Below are 21,276 nucleotides of genomic sequence, written 5' to 3'. Positions count from 1 at the left end.
TCATTAGTCCTTGTTTGAGGTCATGCTGCTGGGGCACACTTATCATCCCAGGCAGAGGTCTTCTCTCTTCCTTATCTTTACATCCACAAATTCAAGTTTCTTCCTTCTTGCATTAATCCCCAGTTAGAGGATGTCAAAAATTAGTTCGTATCATAATCATCTCTGAAGAGCAAGTCCCATTGAACAGAAAGGTGGTCCGTCTAGGTCTGAAGCATGTTCAGGACTCACAGCGGCACTTACCTTCCATTTGTACAGCTAAAAGACTCACAAACATTTCGCTTTCTTGATTAAAAGCACAGTCTTCCCTAAAAACTCTTTTGGTAATTTTTCTTAAAATTTTGGTAAAGTATACATAACAGAAAAATTACCATTTTCACTATTTTTATATGTACAGTTAACTGGCATTAAGTACAGTCATTGCAACTAACACTCTCCAGATCTTCTTCATCATCCCAAGCAGAAACTCTGTGCTTTTTAAACAGTAACTTCCCATTCCTCCCTGCCCTGGCCCTTGGTAACCACCATTTTATTTTATGTTTCTTTGAGTTTGACTATTCAAAGTTATTCATATAAATGGAACCATAATATCTGTTCTTTTGTGTAAAAAGCAAATTCTGGCTTGTATTCTTAAAATTACATGAAAAAATAAACTGCCTGTCTATTCTGGCTTCCAGCTTTCTCTTGTCTAGAGATATTGGGGACTAGAGAACACCTGACTCTATCAGCCAGTTCAGTCACTCAGTCGTGTCCAACTCTTTGTGACCCCATGGACTGCAGCACACCAGGCCTCCCTGTCCATCACTAACTCCCAGAGCTTGCTCAAACTCATGTCCATCCAGGTGGTGATGTCATCCAACCATCTCATCCTCTGTAGTCTCCTTCTCCTCCTGCCTTCAATCTTTCTCAGCATCAGGGTCTTTTCAAATGAGTCAGTTCTTCGCATCAGGTGGCCAAAGTATTGGAGCTTCAGCTTCAGCATTTGACCTTTCAATGAATATTCAGAACTGATTTCTTTTAGGATTAACTGGTTTGATCTCCTTATTGTCCAAGGGACTCTCAAGAGTCTTCTCCAACACCACAATTCAAAAGCATCAAGTCTTTGGCACTCAGCTTCCTTTTTGGTCCAACTCTCACATCGATACATGACTAATGGAAAAACCATAGCTTTGACTAAACAGACCTTTGTTGGCAAAGTGATGTCTCTTCTTTTTAATATGCTGTCTAGGTTGGTCATAGCTTTTCCTCCAAGGAGCAAGCGTCTTTTTATTTCACGGCTGCAGTCACTATCAGTAGAGATTATGAGCCCAAGAAAATAAAGTCTGTCACTGTTTCCATTGTTTCCCCATCTATTTGCCATGAAGTGATGGGACCAGATGCCATGATCTTTGTTTTTTGAATGTTGAGTTTTGAGCCAGCTTTTTCACTTTCCTCTTTCACTTTCATCAAGAGACTCTTTAGTTTCTCTTCGCTTTCTGCCATAAGGATGGTGTCATCTGTATATCTGGGTTATTGATTGATATTTCTTTTGGTAATCTTGATTCTGGCTTGTGCTTCATCGAGCCCAACAGTTTGCATGATGTACTCTGCATATAAGTTGAATGAACAGGGCGGCAATATACAGTCTTGATGTACTCCTTTCCCAAGTTGGAACCAGTCTGTTGTTCCATGTCCAGTTTTAACTTCTAACTTCTTGACCTGCATACGGATTTCTCAGGAGGCAGGGAAGGTGGTCTGGCTCTATACTTTTAATGAGTTATATCCCACTATTCTCCTGTTTGTTTCCTCAGCATCAACAATTAGTACATCTCATTTCCCCCAAAATGCATATGGCACATTACTTTCTTTGGAATATTGGGATCCATGCCTTTAATGCCACCAAATGGCAATGGTTTTAGGAGATCTGTGAACCAGGGGCAGAGTAATGTGTTTACTTCTTATTATTTCACAGCAGGTACAGTGGTACTCATGATTAATTCATCATGGACTGCATAAGATTATTTTAGTGCAGGTCTTATGTTTCCCTACACTGTAATCTCTTTGGAAAGTCATGACCATATCTAAAACAGATTATTCTATGCAAGGACTTAATTTAGAGAAACTTTAGCTGAGATTTGAACATAAATTCAAGAATTAAGAAAAAACTGCCACATTCATCAATTACCTCCTTCCTTTCTCCCTCTCTCTCCATCTCTTTCTGTCCATGCTCCTTTAAACATAATCTACCCTATAAACGAGCTTCCCAGGTGGCTCAGTGGTAAAGAATTCGCCTGCCAATGCAGCAGATGCAGGAGATGTGGATTTTATCCATGGGTTGGGAAGATCCCCTGGAGAAGGAAATGTCTATCTACTCCAGTATTCTTGCCTGGAGAATCCCATAGACAGAGGAACCTTGTTATAGTCCATGGGATTGCAAAAGAGCTGGACGCTATTTAGTGACCAAACAATACAATACAATACCCTATAAACATCTCTACCAAGAGGAATATTGTTGAATTGGTCTGTTTCAGATCTCTTCCTATGAATAAAATTTGATGTAAAATTCTTTAGTTTCTCTTGAGTTTTCAGGAAAAAATGTAACAAAAATATAGGAATTATTATATCTACTTCACTCTTTATACTATTGTGGAGAGAAAGACAAACAGAAATATTCAAAGATTTGTTTATGTTCTCTGCTTTCCAGGAAGCAACAATATATCTGGAAAGACATAATTTATCCATGTGAAAAAATACAAAGGTCATAAGTCATTATGAGACTCTGGACATCAATGGTTTGACTGATCTCCCTGGGTGACTATGAAGGCTTGGGGTTAGGTGGTTGATTCTTTCTTACCTCATATTCTTAATCTTGTATTTTAAGTGCTAATAGCAGAGACATAACTAACAGCTGCTCCAAGGGATTAAGTCTAAGGCAAAGAGGAATAGAGAAAGTTCTAAGATGTTCAGAAAGACAATCTATGCATCCTGGCCCCGTGCCCAGCATGGTGCAATACATACAAGAGAAGCTAACAGAGGGGAAGACAGAGGCTTTATTCCTCACTACATTGGCTTTCTTTAGAAAAGACAGTGATTCTCTCTGCCATTATACACTTCTAAATGACACACACATCTGCCATGCCCCAGACCCAGGTGACTCAGTGGTAAGGAATCCGCCTGCCAACGCAGTTCGATCCCTGGGTTGGGAAAATCCCTTGGAGAAGGAAATGGCAACCCACTCCAGTATTCTTGCCTGGGAAATCCCATGGACAGAGGAACCTGGTGGGCTATGATCCAGGGGGTTGCAAAGAGTCAGACACAACTGAGCACACAGACAGTGAACAGACCTAGTCGCTTCAACAGTCCTCAGCTTCTGTGTCAGTAAAAGGTAGTTCACAATATCTAACTCAAATGAGAATTATGAAAATCAAAAAAAAAAAGAACACTTAAAATGCCTGACATAGTATTATTCAATAATTATTACTTTTCTTCCCTATAACCACTACTGTACAGTTTCTGGTTTTTAAAATACAAATAAAACCAACTGACATTATTCCCATCTCACTGTCCCATCTGTCAGTGACTTTCAGCCAAAGACCATAGGGATACCTGTAGTTGGACCACTTGAGTTTGTGACTCACTGCAGGGAGGGGAGGGTCTAAGGAGGTGTGGGGTTCACTTTATACTGGATGCTGTCAGAAAGCAGAAACAATTTTATGCTCAGCGAAGAAAAGGAAGCCATTAATTTTTAACCAGGAAAGGGGGTATTTGGCACTTTATGGCTAGTCCTGTGATCTTATGTTTGCCTGTGCTTAGACAAAACTACACAGGGACCTTGTTTGCCTCATTTTATCAGAGCGACTGTATTCAGGTACTTTTCCTCTGAGATGAAACAGACTGTAGGGAAGAAGTTGATATTTACTTAAATATTTATTTAAATAAAGAGATCGAACATTTGGCAGGTACTTTCAGCATCGGGCTTAGCTTTAATCCTCCCAACAGTCTCACATGTATATTATCTACATACATAAGGTGGGATATGAAGCCAGAGCTAGCTGAATTCTAACTACAGAAACTTCTAGTCTGATGTGTTGCTGCCTTGTTGAACTGTGCTTTGGACACCATTGGATTTCATGAATAAATTCCTGCCCATCACTCTGAATGGATCACCTGCAACTTTACTTCCAACAGAAAAGATCCTTTGATTTATAATCAGAGACTGGCAACATTTTTTGTTGTTGTAAAAGGACAGATAGTAAATATTTTGAGTTTTGTAGGCTAATTTGGTCCCTATCATGACTACTCAACTGCCATTGTCAAAGGAAAGAGCCACAGACCACACATGAACAGATGCACGTTTAACTCTGAAAATTTGGGTTAGGGTGAATGCGGAAACTGACATTCAGTAACATCATAGCATCGGAAGAAGATTGCATGTCCACTCAACCTCCAGTTCCCTTTTTATAGATTCCTCTTTTGGCAAGGCATAACACAGTGTCTGAGTTAAAAACAATGATCACCTACCATCAGCATGTCAGGTTGTCTTCATTTTTGGGTGGAAAGATGGGGTAAGGCATGTTGCAGGAGATGTTCTACTCAGTCTCCCCAAGCATATGTGATGCCACTGTTCTGGTAAAAAAGAGATTTTTTTTTTATTAGAATCTCCCATTCTTCAAATGTGCAGAAAAATGCAGGTGTGTTTGGGTAGCTGACATATATATTTTTATAATTTCATACTTAAAATTGCATCTCACACAATGATATTTTTCAGGTAAATTGAAACAGTCATATAGTTTATATATTCATTAATATTGTTTACCCAGATCCTACATATTTCTATGATATTGGCAATATTGTTTTTTATAGAAGAGTCCAACCTATGTTCTTCTCCTCCCATAAAGCTTAATTTAAAATGCATCTGCCCCAGGAAATCTATGAGTAACGTAGCCTGGGCGCTTCCTTCTTCCAGTTCAACCAGGATTTGTACCCTCCGTTTAAAGTACAAATAAAACAGACTGAAGCAAATATGGACCCCAAAGATGCATGAAACTATATCATTGTGATGGAACATTCTTATAGTATATATACTTCTAAGAGTTCCATTTGAAAATTAGGGACAATAAATCTCACAATTCACTTCTGATTAGGTAAGTTAAAAATAAGTCCTCTAAGTGCTCAAAATGGAGTATGGCAGAAAGAGTATGTATTAATATTTTCCCTGATAAGCCCTGTCATCTCAACTCTCTTTTAGTTTATCCCCACCTAGAGTTGCCAAATTTAGAAAATAAAATTCAGGACTCCCTGTTAAATCTGAATTTCAGACAAATGTCAATAATTTTTTTTTTAGTATAGGTATGTCCCATATATTACATGGGATACATATACAAAAATAACTATCTGTTACTTATCTGGATTTTAAGTCTGAAAGTACTCTGTATTTTATCTGTCAACTCTGCACACAAATCCTTAAGGTTCAGTTTTCACATAGTGAGTTTTCTGATTTGATAGAATTTGATTCAATTTCCTGTTCAGCCACATAAGAACCCTTAGGCAACCTATTAATACTTAGCCTGGAAGTAAGAATTCACACTGGGGAGAGTTATCATAAGGATTGCAAGGAGAGAGTGCAAATAAACCACATGCGTGAGGGCCAGGAATAAGCAGTTGCTCAACAAACATTGGCCAAATGTTTATTTCCTTTCCTTCCTTGAACTTCTTTCTCTTCTTCCCCTAATCTTTCTGGGAAGAATTAGGTGCTAATCCTTAATAGACTGTACCTATTTCATACAGCATTTATTATACATGACTTACGGCCTATTTTGTAATGATAATGGATACATTAACTTCTTTCTTCCATCCCTTCCTTTCTTACTTTTTATTTCTTTAGAGTTTGCCAGGTATAGCATTTTAATTTTTTTTTCTTTTAAGTTTTCCAGGCCCTTTTATTTAAGATATATCTAAATAATGGACTCCAAATGGATTTTTAAACATAAATCTGAGAATCTTTTTTGACTGTGAACTTTGGTCCACTTAAATGAATTATTAATGAAATGTGCATCTAGTTCTACCTTTAAATTTTTTGCTATCTATTTGTATGCCTTGTTGTAGGTTTCATTTTTTTCCCCTTCCTTCCTTCCTCCTTTCTTTCCTTCTCTCCTATGTTCTTTTATTTTGGAATCACTGAATTTGTTTTTTCTTCACTTCATTTTCCCCCGTTACTAGTTTGGAAGATAAGCATTCTATTTTTATTATTCTAGTGCTGTTAAAAAATTATGAACTCCCATGTAGTTTAAAAACCCTGGAAGTTAAACAATGTCTTCCTTTCATTCTAAGTGATACATAGATCTTAGAACACATTTACAGAGAACCCCTTCCCAACTTGTATTTTTATGTGTAAAACTTCCATGATATTATTACCAAATATTTCAGTATTGTCTTGTATTTTTATCCAATAGATATCTTTGTTATTGTTATTTATACAGAATCTGATTAGACTTGCCATACATTTAGTTTCTTTGATTAACATTCTTTCCCTTTGTAATTTAGAATTTCCTTCTTGTATAACTTCGTTTCTTTCTTAAATATATCCTAGACATGTTCCTTTAGAAAGAATACATTGGTGTTACTCTCTTTCAATTTTCATTTGTACAAAAGGTCTTTTTCTTGTCCACATTCTTGAAAGACAATTTTGCTGTGTATGCTTTGTAGATTGATGGTTACTTTCATTCACTGTTGAAGGTAATATCATATCATATTCTTGCCTCCACTGCTGCTTTTAAAAACTCACCTATCTCTGTAAAGCCTTTTCTTTTTAGGTGATCCATCCTTTCTAACTGGCTGCCTTAAAGATCAGCATCTCTTTTTCCTTGGTATTCTGCAGTTTCGCTAGGCTGTGTCTAGGTATGGGTTTCTTTTTATTCACAGTGCTTAAGATTTTTTGACCTTACTGAACCTGACGGTCAATGTCTTTCATCAAATCTGGAAAATTCTCAGCCATTATCTCTGAGAAAATTGCCTTTACTTTGCTCTCTGTCGTTTCTTCTGGAACAAATTTAACCTCCATGTCACTTCTCTTTTGTGCTAAGAAAAATATACAACGGGCTTGCTCTTATTATTTTCCTTTCTGAGCTGCATTCTGAGAAATTTTTTTCACATATCTTTTAGAGCTCTCCAACTTTTATTTTCTTTGTCGAATATGTCTTTTGAGATTCTGCTTCTCCTGATATATGTTTCATTTTCAAAATACATTTTCAGTTATTTTGCAAACTGCATGATCAATATTTAAAACTCACTTATGTTAAATACTTTATTTGTTTATATACTTATATTTGCATTGGCATTTGCGTCTGCCATGTAGTTTTTAGCCAGATATCCAGAAAACCTAGGCCAGTTTGAAAACTGCTTGTACTGGCCTCTCTTCAGTTTGCCTGGAAAACACTGAAGGAGGGGGTAAAGTGAGCTTCCTGACTTGTTAAACCTAATTTAAAATGACAAAAAGATGAAAGTCTGATAGAAAAGAAACCAAACCCTGAGGTTGGGAATTCAATTTGAGATTGAGACAGTGGTTTTCATTCTTGGATGCCCATTGGAAATATCTGAAGAGCACTGAAAAAATATGGATACCTAGGCCCCTTCCCAGAAGTGAGAGCCACACATAGTGTTTTCCAAAAACTTCCAGGCAATTCTACCATGCAGCCAGCATTGATGCATCAACCAGAGTATCACGGAAATAACAACAACACCCTAGGTGTTCCAAACAGGAAGGGACTTAATGTAGAGGATGAGAGGCTACAACACCATTGGAAGGGCTGTAAGATTAAAGATTAGAAGCAGTTGCTGATTTCTTTCTGGAAATCAGGAGGTACAGGAATCTCAAAAAAGCACCACTGAAAACTACAGCTATGCATGCTCCAAGGAGGGTTACTCAGAGGAAGACTGAGATCCTTCATTAGCAGGGTTTATCTGCTCTTGTCTAAGTCCTCAGGCTGGATGCTTTTGACACAGTAAGAGTCATTGCATCTCTTCAATTTCACCTTCAGATTGCCATGGGGATACTTACTACTGGTGGCATCTAACACTAAACCCTTTGGTCAGAGACCCCAGGGTATACAGAGAAGGGGGAAAATGGTGCAACTCTGTCAACAGATTGAGAATCACTGGTTTAGGATGGGTGAACCTCCAAAATTCAGAACTCAGAGGGACTCAGGCCTGTCAGTAACTCTGAATATCAAAATGCTTGTAAAAGATCCATGAAGGCAGTTTGAGGTTAAACTCTCCCAGTGGAGAGAAATTTTCTCAATCCTCCAGATTTTTGTAAGTACTAAGAGGAAGTGGAAATATCTTTTATCACCCTACAGTGCCTTTAACTTTTCCAACAATGCTAAAGAATTCACAAATGAATCATGAAAAGAATCTATAAGAAGAATCTCAGTCACATGAATCAAAAGCTATACTTTGCAGAGACAGCTGAATCTGGTATTCAAATGGAGAGGTTTAAAGATGGAGTCCATGAAAATGCAACTATTAATAAAAGGAAAACACATCTTTGTCCTTCATGCCATTGCCTCTTAAGCAAGTGACAGTGTGAATATTATAAGGCTATTTTTTCTTTTTTTTTTTTTTTTTTTGCATAAATGTTATAGGCCATGTCGCTCAGCCGTGTCCAACTAACTCTTTGCAACCTCATGGACTATACAGTCCATGGAATTCTCCAGGTCAGAATACTAGAGTGGATAGCCTTTCCCTTCGCCAGGATATCTTCTCAACTCAGGGATTGAACCCAGGTCTCCCACATTGCAGGCGAATTCTTTACCAGCTAAGCCACAAGGGAAGCCCAAGAATACTGGAGAGGGTAGCCTATCCCTTCTCCAGTGGATCTTCCTGACCCAGGAATCGAACCAGGGTCTCCTGCATTGCAGGCAAATTCTTCACCAACTGAGCTATCAGGGAAACCCAGGCTGGAATGGGTTAAGAAAAATTTTAGAAAGCTCTTCTCTTGGTGGTTCTTCTCCTGTTCCCTCTTTCTGAGAGTAAACACGGCTTAGTGTTCCCTAGTTCTCTATCACTGCTATGACCTCTTCCTCTTTCTCTCCTACACTTCCTCAACCTTCTTCTCTTCTTCCATTGCCTCCTTCCTGTTAAAGTGTCTGATAGTGGAGCCAGCCAGAGATGTGGTCAGATCTGTATGGGGTTTCTCAGAGGTGGGGTCAGCTCAGACGCTGTGCCTATGGGGAAAATATCATGCTAGAGTTAGACAGCTAGTACCTCCTAGACCATCTCCTGTCATAACAACATTGAATGTACACTGTGTCAAGATGTGCTTAGAACCATGATTAGTACCTACTTAGTACCTTGTGATCAAATAGATTTAAGGGACTAGATCTGATAGACAGAGTGCCTGATGAACTATGGACAGAGGTTCGTGACATTGTACAGGAGACAGGGATCAAGACCATCCCCATGGAAAAGAAATGCAAAAAAGCAAAATGGCTGTCTGAGGAGGCCTTACAAATAGCTGGGAAAAGAAGAGAAGTGAAAAGCAAAGGAGAAAAGGAAAGATATTCCCATCTGAATGCAGAGTTCCAAAGAATACCAAGGAGAGATAAGAAAGTCTTCCTCAGCGATCAATGCAAAGAAATAGAGGAAAAACAACAGAATGGGAAAGACTAGAGATCTCTTCAAGAAAATTAGAGATACAAAGGGAACATTTCATGCAAAGATGGGCTCGATAAAGGACAGAAATGGTATGGACCTAACAGAAGAAGAAGATATTAAGAAGAGGTGGCAAGAACACACAGAAGAACTATTCAAAAAAGATCTTCATGACCCAGAGAATCACGATGGTGTGATCATTCACCTAGAGCCAGACATCCTGGAATGTGAAGTCAAGTGGGCCTTAGAAAGCATCACTACGAACAAAGCTGGTGGAGGTGATGGAATTCCAGTTGAGCTATTTCAAATCCTCAAAGATGATTCTGTGAAAGTGCTGCACTCGATATGCTAGCAAATCTGGAAAACTCAGCAGTGGCCACAGGACTGGAAAAGGTCAGTTTTCATTCCAATCCCAAAGAAAGGCAATGCCAAAGAATGCTCAAACTACCGCACAATTGCACTCATCTCACACGCTCCTAAAGTAATGCTCAAAATTCTCCAAGCCAGGCTTCAGCAATACATGAACTGTGAACTCCCAGATGTTCAAACTTGTTTTAGAAAAGGCAGAGGAAACAGAGATCAAATTGCCAACATCCGCTGGATCATTGAAAAAGCAAAAGAGCTCCAGAATAACATCTATTTCTGCTTTATTGACTATGCCAAAGCCTTTGACTGTGTGGATCACAATAAACTGTGGAAAATTCTGAAAGAGATGGGAATACCAGACCATCTGACCTGTCTCTTGAGAAACCTGTATGGAGGTCAGGAAGCAACAGTTAGAACTGGACATGGAACAATAGACTGGTTCCAAATAGGAAAAGGAGTACGTCAAGGCTGTATATTGTCACCATGCTTATTTAACTTATATGCAGAGTACATCATGAGACACACTGGGCTGGAAGAAGCACAAGCTGGAATCAAGATTGCTGGGAGAAATATCAGTAACCTCAGATATGCAGATGACACCACCCTTATGGCAGAAAGTGAAGAAGAATTAAAGAGCCTCTTGATGAAAGTGAAAGAAGAGAGTGAAAAAGTTGGCTTAAAGCTCAACGTTCAGAAAACTAAGATCATGGCATCTGGTCCCATCACTTCATGGGAAATAGATGGGGAAACAGTGTAAACAGTGTCAGACTTTATTTTTTTGGGCTCCAAAATCACTGCAGATGGTGATTGCAGCCATGAAATTAAAAGATGCTTACTCCTTGGAAGGAAAGTTATGACCAACCTAGATAGCATATTTAAAAGCAGAGACATTACTTTGCCAACAAAGGTCCGTCTAGTCAAGGCTATGGTTTTTCCAGTGGTCATGTATGGATGTGAGAGTTGGACAGTGAAGAAAGCTGAGTGCCAAAGAATTGATGCTTTTGAACTGTGGTGTTGGAGAAGACTCTTGAGAGTCCCTTGGACTGCAAGGAGATCCAACCAGTCCATCCTAAAGGAGATCAATCCTGGGTGTTCATTGGAAGGACTGATGTTGAAGCTGAAACTCTAATACTTTGGCCACGTCATGGGAAGAGTTGACTCATTGGAAAAGACCCTGATGCTGGGAAGGATTGGGGGCAGGAGGAGAAGGGGATGACAAAGGATGAGATGGTTGGATGGCATCACTGACTCGATGGACATGGGTTTGGGTAAACTCTGGGAGTTGGTGATGGACAGGGAGGCCTGGCGTGCTGTGATTCATGGGGTCGCAAAGAGTTGGACATGACTGAGCGACTGAACTGAACTGAACTGACTGGGTATCTTGTACATCACTATTACTAAAATGTTCACAAAAGCTTTACAAAGTGAATAGTCGTATTATTCCCATTTTATACATGAAGAATCCGTAGGTTTTAAACAGATTGAATAATTTACTCAATTTCAAGTGGCTAACATCCTAAAAGATGCTTACTCCTTGGAAGAAAATTTATGACCAACCTAGATAGCATATTAAAAAGCAGAGACATTACTTTGCCTACAAAAGTTCATTTAGTCAAAGCTATGTTTTTTCCAGTGGTCATGTATGGATATGAGAGTTGGACTATAAAGAAAGTTGAGCACAGAAGAATTGATACTTTTGAACTGTGGTGTCGGAGAAGACTCTTGAGAGTCCCTTGGACTGCAAGGAGATCCAACCAGTCCATCCCAAAGGAAGTCAGTCCTGAATGTTCATTGGAAGGACTGATGCTGAAGCTGAAACTCCAATACTTTGGCCACCTGATGTGAAGAGCTGACTCATTTGAAAAGACCCTGATGCTGGAAAGGATTGAAGGCAGGACAAGTAGGGGATGACAGAGGATGAGTTGGTTGGATGGCATTACTGACTCAATGGACATGAGTTTGAGTAAACCCTGGGAGTTGGTGATGGACAGGAAGGCCTGGCATGCCTCAGTCCATGGGGTCACAAAGAGTCGGACATGACCGAGCGACTAAACTGAACTGAACTGAACATCCTGATCAAGTGGTGAGCATCCCAGTGCGTTCTGAGTTTTCCTGATTATGTTTGTACTTCCAGTTCTGCCACTATAATTTAAGAAGGACACTGGCAAACTAGAATGTCCAAATCATCTGGTCATGTGAGAAGGTGCTGGAAACCATACCACTTTATCACTTTTATCAATGATGAACATTTATGGAGTGCAGTGTCTATTCCAAATCTTATAATGTGTTTTATGTAGACTATCCACATGCAAATAAAATATTTAGAGCAATAGCTTTGTGAAATATATAATATTATAATTGACAACTGACAGATAAGGAAAATGAGGTATGGGGATATTAAGTTGCCCAAGATGGCCAAGCTAGTGAATAATAAAGCCAGGACTTCAGTGCCAAAGCTTATAATCCCACATTATGCTGGAAACCTGAGTTACTTGTCTGAATAAGAAAAGATGATAGCATACAGAAGTTGAGAGAAAAGGCAGATGACAAGAATATTCAGTTGATGAAAAATATAATTTTAAAAGGAAAAATACTTTTTTTCAGTGCTAACTTCACTTCTGTATCTTATGAAAATTACTATTCTCCCTCTTCTCCCCTTTTTGTTATTAAACAAAGTAAAAGTGACACCTCAAAGAAAATAGGAAAAACATTTATGTTGTAAAGATCCCTAAAATAGAACTACAACTATGATAGGTTTGTTAGAGGAAGGTAGACTTCCGGTCAATATAATAAAAAACTTTACAGCTATTATTTTTATCTAACAACATCACAGACTGTCTCAAAAAAAAAAATGTGAATTTTATGAAGCTGAAACTGTCTTCATGGATATGAAAGAAATTTCTTAAATGGAAAACAAACACATTGGAAAGTGTATGACCTCTTAGATAATATGAGACCTCTGAGATGCTTTGGATCTAGAAGTTAGCTGGTTTAAACCATCACGGAACCCCAGCAGATTTAAGAATGCAATTTTATACGTGGCCGTATTGAAGCATGATGAGGAAAAATGGCTGAACTTAGGTAAAGGACTAATTTAGTTATTGAACTGAGCTCTGATCTAGTCTTTCATTCTGTCGGCAGTTTTTGTCCAGTTGTCTCCTAACAAATTACTTGGCAAAAAAGGCGGCCTAATGCAGTCTGTGTTCCAATCATACACAGAGTTGCTGTTCTTCCTAAATTTATTTTTGTGCTAAGAGACACATTTCTTCCTCCACAGCTTAACGGGAGTTCTAACAGGGTGGTGACAAAGGAGGGTGTCATCCCTAGGGCGTAGTGAAAGCTAAAAGTGCCCTCCTAAGACTTGGAAAAATGAGTAAATGATGTCATGTCTGAGCAGAACTCAGTGTTGCAGGAGAGGCATGAGTCCCTCTTGGGAAAAGGCAGATGACTTCAGGAAACTGGTGATGGGGAACAGGAGGACAGGAGCAGGGACTGACCCCAGATAGAAAGGATCCTTTCTTTGTATAACCTTTGGCTTCATTATACAAGAGGGTTTGCACAGAAACAAAATGTCAAAGTCCAAATGCCTTGCTTAAAGTACTCATTCAAAAAAGTAATAATAATAATGGCAGTTTTCATGGATTACACTGTATGCTCAGGTATGGTATCTTACCCACAACGTCTCAACATTTTATATTATATATACAAAGGAAACTGAGAACTTAAAGGCTTATAAAGACTGTATTATACATTGTGTCTTTTTTACCTTCAAAATGACCTTGAGATGGAGCTGTTATTGTGTTTTTAACTAAGCCAAGGAAAGCTATATATCGACGTAGAAGCTATAGGCGCTATTCTGACTATATCTAAGGCTGTTGTTTGTGTCTGTCACCAAAGTAACTATTATCAGGCAGCTAAGAAATACAGGGAAAACTAGAAGGTCCTACTATATTGCACAAGGAACTATAGTCAATATCTTGTGATCAACCATAATGGGAAAGAATATGAAAAAGAGTGTATGTATATGTGTATACGCCAAAGCCTTTGTCTGTGTGGATCACAATAAACTGTGGAAAATTCTTAAAGAGATGGGAATATCAGACCACCTGACCTGCCTCCTGAGAAATCTGTATGCAGGTCAAGAAGCAACAGTTAGAAGTACACATGGAACAACAGACTGGTTCCAAATAGAAAAAGGAATACATCAAGGCTGTATATTGTCACCCTGCTTATTTAACTTATATGCAGAGTACATCATGAGAAACGTTGGGCTGGAAGAAACACAAGCTGGAATCAAGATTGCCGGGAGAAATACCAATAGCCTCAGATATGCAGATGACACCACTCTTATGGCAGAAAGTGAAGAAGAACTAAAGAGCCTCTTGATGAAAGTGAAAGAGGAGAGTGAAAAAGTTGGCTTAAAGCTCAACATTCAGAAAACTAAGATCATGGCATCTGGTTCCATCACTTCATGGGAAACAGATGGGGAAACAGTGAAAACAGTGGCAGACTTTATTTTTTGGAGCTCCAAAATCACTGCTGATGGTGATTGCAGCCATGAAATTAAAAGATGCTTGTTCCTTGGAAGGAAGGTTATGGCCAACTTAGATAGCATATTTAAAAGCAGAGACATTACTTTGCCAACAAAAGTCTATCTAGTCAAGGCTATGGTTTTTCCAGTGGTCATGTATGGATGTGAGAGCTGGATGGTGAAGAAAGCTGAGCGCCGCAGAATTGATGCTTTTGACCTGTGGTGTTGGAGAAGACTCTTGAGAGTTCCTTGGACTGCAAGGAGATCCAACTAGTCCATCCTAAAGGTGATCAATCCTGGGTGTTCATTGGAAGGACTGATGTTGAAGCTTAAACTCCAAATTTTGGCCACCTCATGCGAAGAACTGACTCATTGGAAAAGACCCTGATGCTGGGAAGGATTGGGGGCAGGAGGAGAAGGGGACGACAGAGGATGAGATGGTTGGATGGTATCACCGACTCGATGGATGTGAGTTTGGTTAAACTCCAGGAGTTGGTGATGGACAGGGAAGCCTGGCGTGCTGCGGTTCATGGGGTCGCAAAGAGTCGGACACGACCGAGCGATTGAACTGAACTGAACTGATATATATACATGTATATATAAAATGAATCACTTTTCTATATAGCAGAAATTAACTCATTGTAAATCAACTATACCTCAATATATTAAAAAAAATTTTTTTAAGAAAATTGAAATGAGAAAGGAAAAAAAAGAAATACAGGGCAATTTTACATGTTGGAGGAATTGCTAGAAGAACTAATGGTTTTAAAATGCTTTTGTAATAATGAAAATTATATTCTTATTACTGAAGAAAATTTGGCAAACACTGAAAAAGTCTGTAGAAAGCGAAATAAAAAGTATTCATGATCCACCTTCCCAAAGCAACTGCTCAAATATTTGATAAAATTACTTTCAATAAATACATTTATTCAGATAATACAGTAGAGATCATAGTGTATAAACAGTCATTTATTGCAGGAACTTTCTATTTCATTTAATATTTCTTTATAAGCATTATTTTAGTGACACAGTAGGTCAGAGGTATGTAGCAGAATTAACTTATTGTTAGCAAGTCTCTTTGCGTCTAGTGTGTACATTTTGTACACATTCCTGGTGTTGCTCTTAATAATTCCTAGCAGAGGGTTTATGGCCTCAAAGAACATGACTGCTACTCATGAACTTGCCATACACTGCCAAATGGATTTCTAGAAATGTGATCTCCATTTCAACTCTAATGAGCAGTGTTACCTTATCTTTGCCAGCACTGAGAGTGTCATAATATTTCACTTCACTGGATGAAGAAGATCTTATTGCTGTGTTGATTTTCACTGATGGCAATGATTTTCAAATACCTTGTCAATACAACTCATTAAAAACACAGATAAAAATATCTGTGAAGGGCAGTCTTGAACTAGATGTTTCCTGAACTTCCTGGTGAGGTTCAGACAATCACGTCACCCCCACTGGGCATGGGCGTGGATATTGAGTGCAAGATCAGGGCAGCACAGCGTCAGGGACTCCAGTGTGTCTGTGAGCTGGCCTCTCCTCCCTCCACCAGGAGTGTTTTTTATCAAATGAACAGTCACTGAATGCCTGTTATGTGCTCAGCAGGCTTTCACTAAGCTTTCCCTCTGCATTTTTTTCATAGCACAGATTGTATTCACAAAGCTCTCTCTTCAGAGGACAAAGTGAGGATGCACTCCTAGAGAGAAGCTGAGAGTACTTGGTGATCTGGAGGGAGCCCCGCAGGAGGCCTTAGATTCTATTTTATTCATTCATCAGAGACAATGGAAGAATGTATCTATCTTTCACCATCGTTTGTCTTTTTTAAAGAAAATATTTTCTGTCTTTATTTTTTTCTTTTCAGATTACTAATTAAAACTGTCATTATGGAAAATTTAAATCATACTGCACAGTAAATCCCTTATACTCATTGCCTAGCTATGCTCAGCTATGGTGATGCAACCCACAGCTGCTCTGGTTTGGTTTATTCCACCTCCCCTGAAATTGGATCATTTTGAACAAAACCATAGAAAATCCCCAAAGTAAAATAATCTTATCCATAAATATTTTGGTATGTATCTGTAAAAGATAAGGACTCTGTTAAAAAGAAAAAATAAAAACATAACCATAATACTATCATTTTGCCCCAAATAATTCTTTAATATCGTCAAATAGCCAGTTATCGGTCAAATTTTTTTTCACACAACCTTTCTCTGTGTCTCTGGATAATGTATCGGGTTATGAATCAAAACTATTTTTTAAAAAAACCCATAAACTTGATACCTGAAAGATAGCAAAGAATTGTTGCTTTTCTGGTAGCAATGTGTGAACAGATGGGGACATTATTTTTAAAAACAAGACACCTATTAAAGACACTGTATTCAGCTAGATACTGCCAGAAAAACGTTGTGTGATAAGTCATCTCAAGACTCAGAAACATTACGAGCAAGTGTTTATCCTCTTGGAACTGTGTATTGGCTAAGGGTCAACCAATTGGTCTAGGCCCAGCTGGTTGGCTTTCCAAATCTCACTTGGTCTTGCTCCAGCATCTGTGTCTGCTGCCTGAGGCTGGACTCTGTTGGCTGGTTTAGCTCCACTTTATGCGTCTCTCATTCTCCTCCTGGGACCAGGTACTAGCCCACCATGCTCTTCTCAGTGTAATGGCAGAGCCATGGGGATGGGCAGAAATACCAACTCTTAAGGTCTAAGTGAGAAACTCTCACACCATCATTTCTGCCTTAGTATTTGGGCCAAAGCAAGTCACTTGGCCAAACGCAAAGTCAAGGGAGCTGCTTCTGTGGTGGGAAGGACTGCAAAGTCACACTTCAGAGGGTGTGCATACAGGAAAGGGTGAAGAACTGGGCAAAAATGCCCTGTCACAAATATATACAGTATGAAACCAATCAAGTCAAACAATTTTACATAAGAAAATTCAGATAAAATACCATTAGATTTTGATACTAATTTATAATGCTTTCTTATGGATAAACTGCTAAAAAAAATCACACACACATAAACTTTAGCCAGGGTCTCCAAGACATATCTCTCAGGTATTGTTTAGATTTCTCTTCTTTTTTTGCTGCCTAGACTCTTCTAAGTGTTCTTCTGAGTTTTAAGTGATTCCAATGTTAAACGTGTCTTTGTTGAGCCTTGTTACTTAATGAAAGTTCCCAGACTCTACATGTGCAATTGTTCCGTCACTTTATATGTCATCTTCAATATATGCTGCCTTGTTGCTAAAGAACCTCTAATTCACTGTGCAAAATACCAATTAATTACATATTTTATGTGATTGAAACCTTATTTCTCTACTTGACTATTCTGTGTCATTTCAGCTACCATTTATTAAGAAGTTCTTAATGCAAGCCTCTAAACTGGACCCTTTACATATCTTTATTGTTTCATTTAACAGTTCTGCAAAGTTGTTAGTGTAATCTTCATTACACAGAGGAACTGAACCCAGAGAGATTAAATAAATTGCTGAAGTTCAAATTGATAATTTTATAGTATCAGACTTAACATACGGTCATTTTTGGCTACAAAGCCAATGGCTTTTCTACTATTTTCTGCATGTCTTTTGTTTCATCCTCTTCTTTCCTCCTGGACCTGAGTTTCTAGCTTTTCCTCTGCGATACAGTGAGGGATAGGTTTTATGGCAGGTATTTTGGTGGCAATGTTGGTAGGATTGTTTTTTACTTTCTTGAGAGTCTATGGTTTTGGCAGGGCATGTATTATTCTTTTCTATAAAGCTGAAGGGGTATTTTAAAGTGAAGAGATGTGCACAGCCAATAAGTGGCAGAGCTAGGACCCAGGCTCAGACTATTTTTCTCCTATATCCTGTAATTTATTACATCTAATTATGATAATTAAAAGAGTGATAGTTTACAGTTTTGCTAATGGAACTAACAAGTTAAGTTGACTATTAAGGACTATATTTTCTTTTAGGGCTCTAAAAGAATTCAGGAATAGAAACAGAATTTTTCTCACATTACGACAAAATAAAAGGTAAGTTGGTAGAAGATGATTACTATGTAGCCTTACAGGCTGCTGGCTTCCCTGATAACTCAGCTGGTAAAGAATCCACCTGCAATGTGGGAGACCTGGGTTCGATCTCTGGGTTGGGAAGATCCTCTGGAGAAGGGAACAGCTACCCACTCCAGTATTCTGGCTTGGAAAATTCCATGGGCTGTATAGTCCACGAGGTTGCAAAAAGTTGGTGAGCAACTCTCACTTTTTTTCACTTTACAGGCTACTAGATTCTAGAGTGTTAGGTTTGTAATAGGAGTTTTGGAACTTCTAGTAACTAATTTCTGGTTATACAACTTCTTAGGCAATTCAAGTTAAACAATAATCCGAAAAGAAGCATACTTGAATTTAAACAAATATCACTGAGTAAATCAAACTGATGTTTCTTCCTTTACATTATCCTTCTTTACCAATGAGTACATTTTACTGAGAAGATCTAATTCAAGAAATTGAGAGTTATTTTTCTTTGTGTCTTAACCTGATCTTTGTGTAGCAAATACTGTTACACCATGGTTTGTTGTGTAGAAATAGGATATAAGTCATTAGGTTATTTGCAATGGTTTCCCATTAATCTGTGTCTCAAGCACTAGGAGTCCCCAGAATACCAGAGTCCTGGTTTGGGTTAGTTGTCTCCTCATGAAAGTTGGAGGATGAAGTTTCATTCCTAAGTATTATTTATTTTTATTCTGAGTTCTTCAGAAGATGTTATTATAAGAATTTTGAGTTATTGATATATTTCAGGGTTTTATTGTTTTTTGTTTGTTTGTTGTTTTGGATAAAGACCTCTAGACAGAAAAGAAAGGGAAACTAATGATATTTATAGGGTGGCCACTCAGGGTCAAGGCACATGATGAGTGCTTTACATACTTTATTCTCATTATTGGTTCCATATTACAGATAAGGAAATACTATAGTAACTGTATTAACTTCACTGTAGTTTTATGAAGGCAAACTGGATAAAACTTTAACTTCTTTAATTATCAGATTTTAGTGGTACAAAATTTGATCAGGGGATCTCCTGGGTTTTTTTTTTCCTATTAGAACTTATTTCATACACCAGATAGCTAAATGTCTACTGCCAAGCTACCACTTAATCAGCATCAAGAGCCTAAAAGATGTTGATTTCTGTTATGGTAGTAAAATGACTGCAGCACTTCTAAGTCTCAAATATACTCACTCTACTTTGTAAAAAAAAACAAAACAGAATTTGGAGAATTCCCTGTCAGTACAATGGTTAGGAGTCCACGCTTCCACTGTAGGGGGCATGGGTTTGACCCCTGGTCAGGGAACTAAGATCCTACAAACTGCATGGTACGGTTAAAAAAAAAAAAAAAAAGATTTACCTTTTCCCCAAAGGGATCTTGAAATTCTTTCTGAGTAGACCATCTGAATCATGTGTTCATATTGAATCAATTATTGTAATTAGGTATAAGATGAGAAATGAAATATACCACTCAGTTTACCTTAACCCAAGTTTAGAATCCCATCATGAATTTGAGGCATGAAGTGAACATCTTGAGAATGACATAGATCCTGAAATGGAAATGACAGGCTTTGAGCAAGGCAGAAATGAAATCTGAGGAGGCAGGCAAACACCACTGTTGACAAATCATTTATCCTTTTGATGAACCATGGAGACAATAGTCTTGCTAAGAACCATGGGGGAAACTGAAAAGACTTAGACACAGTTCCTGCCCTGGGAGGTCTATATTTTATTATAGAGAGGGAGGAGTTAAATTAATAACTATAATCAAACCTTGAGATGATGTGAAACAAAAGTCGTATAACTAACTATTAGAGTGGGAAAAATTCCTTGGGGAGGAATATGGAAAATTCTTAAAGGAAGTGAAAAATTACTTAGAGCATAAAGGAGTAGTTAGAACTTTTGTTTTTTGGCCATGTTTAATATATTGCCGAGAGGAACTGGGACACAGGGGAAAAAATAAGCTTTATTAGGGAATAGGATGGACAGAGATTAGAGGAAATAATATTCAGGGCTTTGGTAGAAAATGTAGCACCCTAAAGAACAAAAATTACTGTATTTCACTGTTTTATTTTGGTCTGTTTTCTCAATATGGGTGGTAAAAAAAATACAGCGTGTGATCAGAAGTATCATTTCTTGCTGGCTGAAAATGGTAACTTCTGTATTCTCAGGTGAGTTTGTTCTGTTGCTCAGGAATCCGTGTACTGCAGAGCAAGTTTTTCTTTCAGTTTACTTAATTCCCTTCTAAAGAATTTCTATTTCTTAATGAAGTTTCAACTTAATTTACTTGGATCTCATTTGTTATAAAAGAGGACATAACGTTGCTGAACTTTCAACGAGGTTTTCAACTCAAACTCTTTGTATCTGAGCATTAAAGGAAAGGTTTTCTCTTATAGTCTAGAGATGCATAAGGTGCCTCCCAGGAGGCCAAGCCCATTGTGAGCATTTATTAGGGTCTAGCTCTATATAAGGTATCCAGGAAGATATGTGAAAAGTGCCTTAGCCAGAGAACCTCAATTTTCCATAATGGATATTATCAAAATGGAGCAAGGCCACGTGCAAACCATGGATGTTTCTGATTACAGACAGATCTTCCTAATTGTGGGTTTCTCTAAGATTTAAATTTACATCATTTTTGTCAGAGCTGGGGCAATGGGATGACCCGGAGGGATGGGATGGGGAGGGAGGTGGGAGGGGGATTCAGGATGGGGAACACATGTAAACCCATGGCTGATTCATGTCA

The 21,276-nt window shown here is 38.3% G+C and overlaps 1 protein-coding gene across 2 annotated transcripts in view; it reads left to right on the top strand.

The window, feature by feature from the left end:
- GPR141 (G protein-coupled receptor 141) overlaps positions 1–21,276 on the top strand; it is a 57,073-nt gene that overhangs the window by 3,907 nt on the left and 31,890 nt on the right. Inside the window, exon 2 of one of the 2 annotated variants that reach the window (XM_081534151.1) lies at positions 18,470–18,529. The exons of the other annotated variant lie outside the window; for it this stretch is intronic. The gene's annotated coding sequence lies outside the window, so the exon portion shown is untranslated. The remainder of the gene's footprint in view (positions 1–18,469; positions 18,530–21,276) is intronic. 2 annotated transcript variants of the gene reach the window in all.

This window comes from Giraffa tippelskirchi, chromosome 10 (assembly GCF_054371585.1).
Source record: "Giraffa tippelskirchi isolate mGirTip1 chromosome 10, T2T-mGirTip1v1.2.pri, whole genome shotgun sequence".
NCBI lineage: Eukaryota > Metazoa > Chordata > Mammalia > Artiodactyla > Giraffidae > Giraffa > Giraffa tippelskirchi.
Note: the sequence above shows the minus strand (reverse complement) of the source record. Positions and strands in the feature narration are given on the sequence as shown.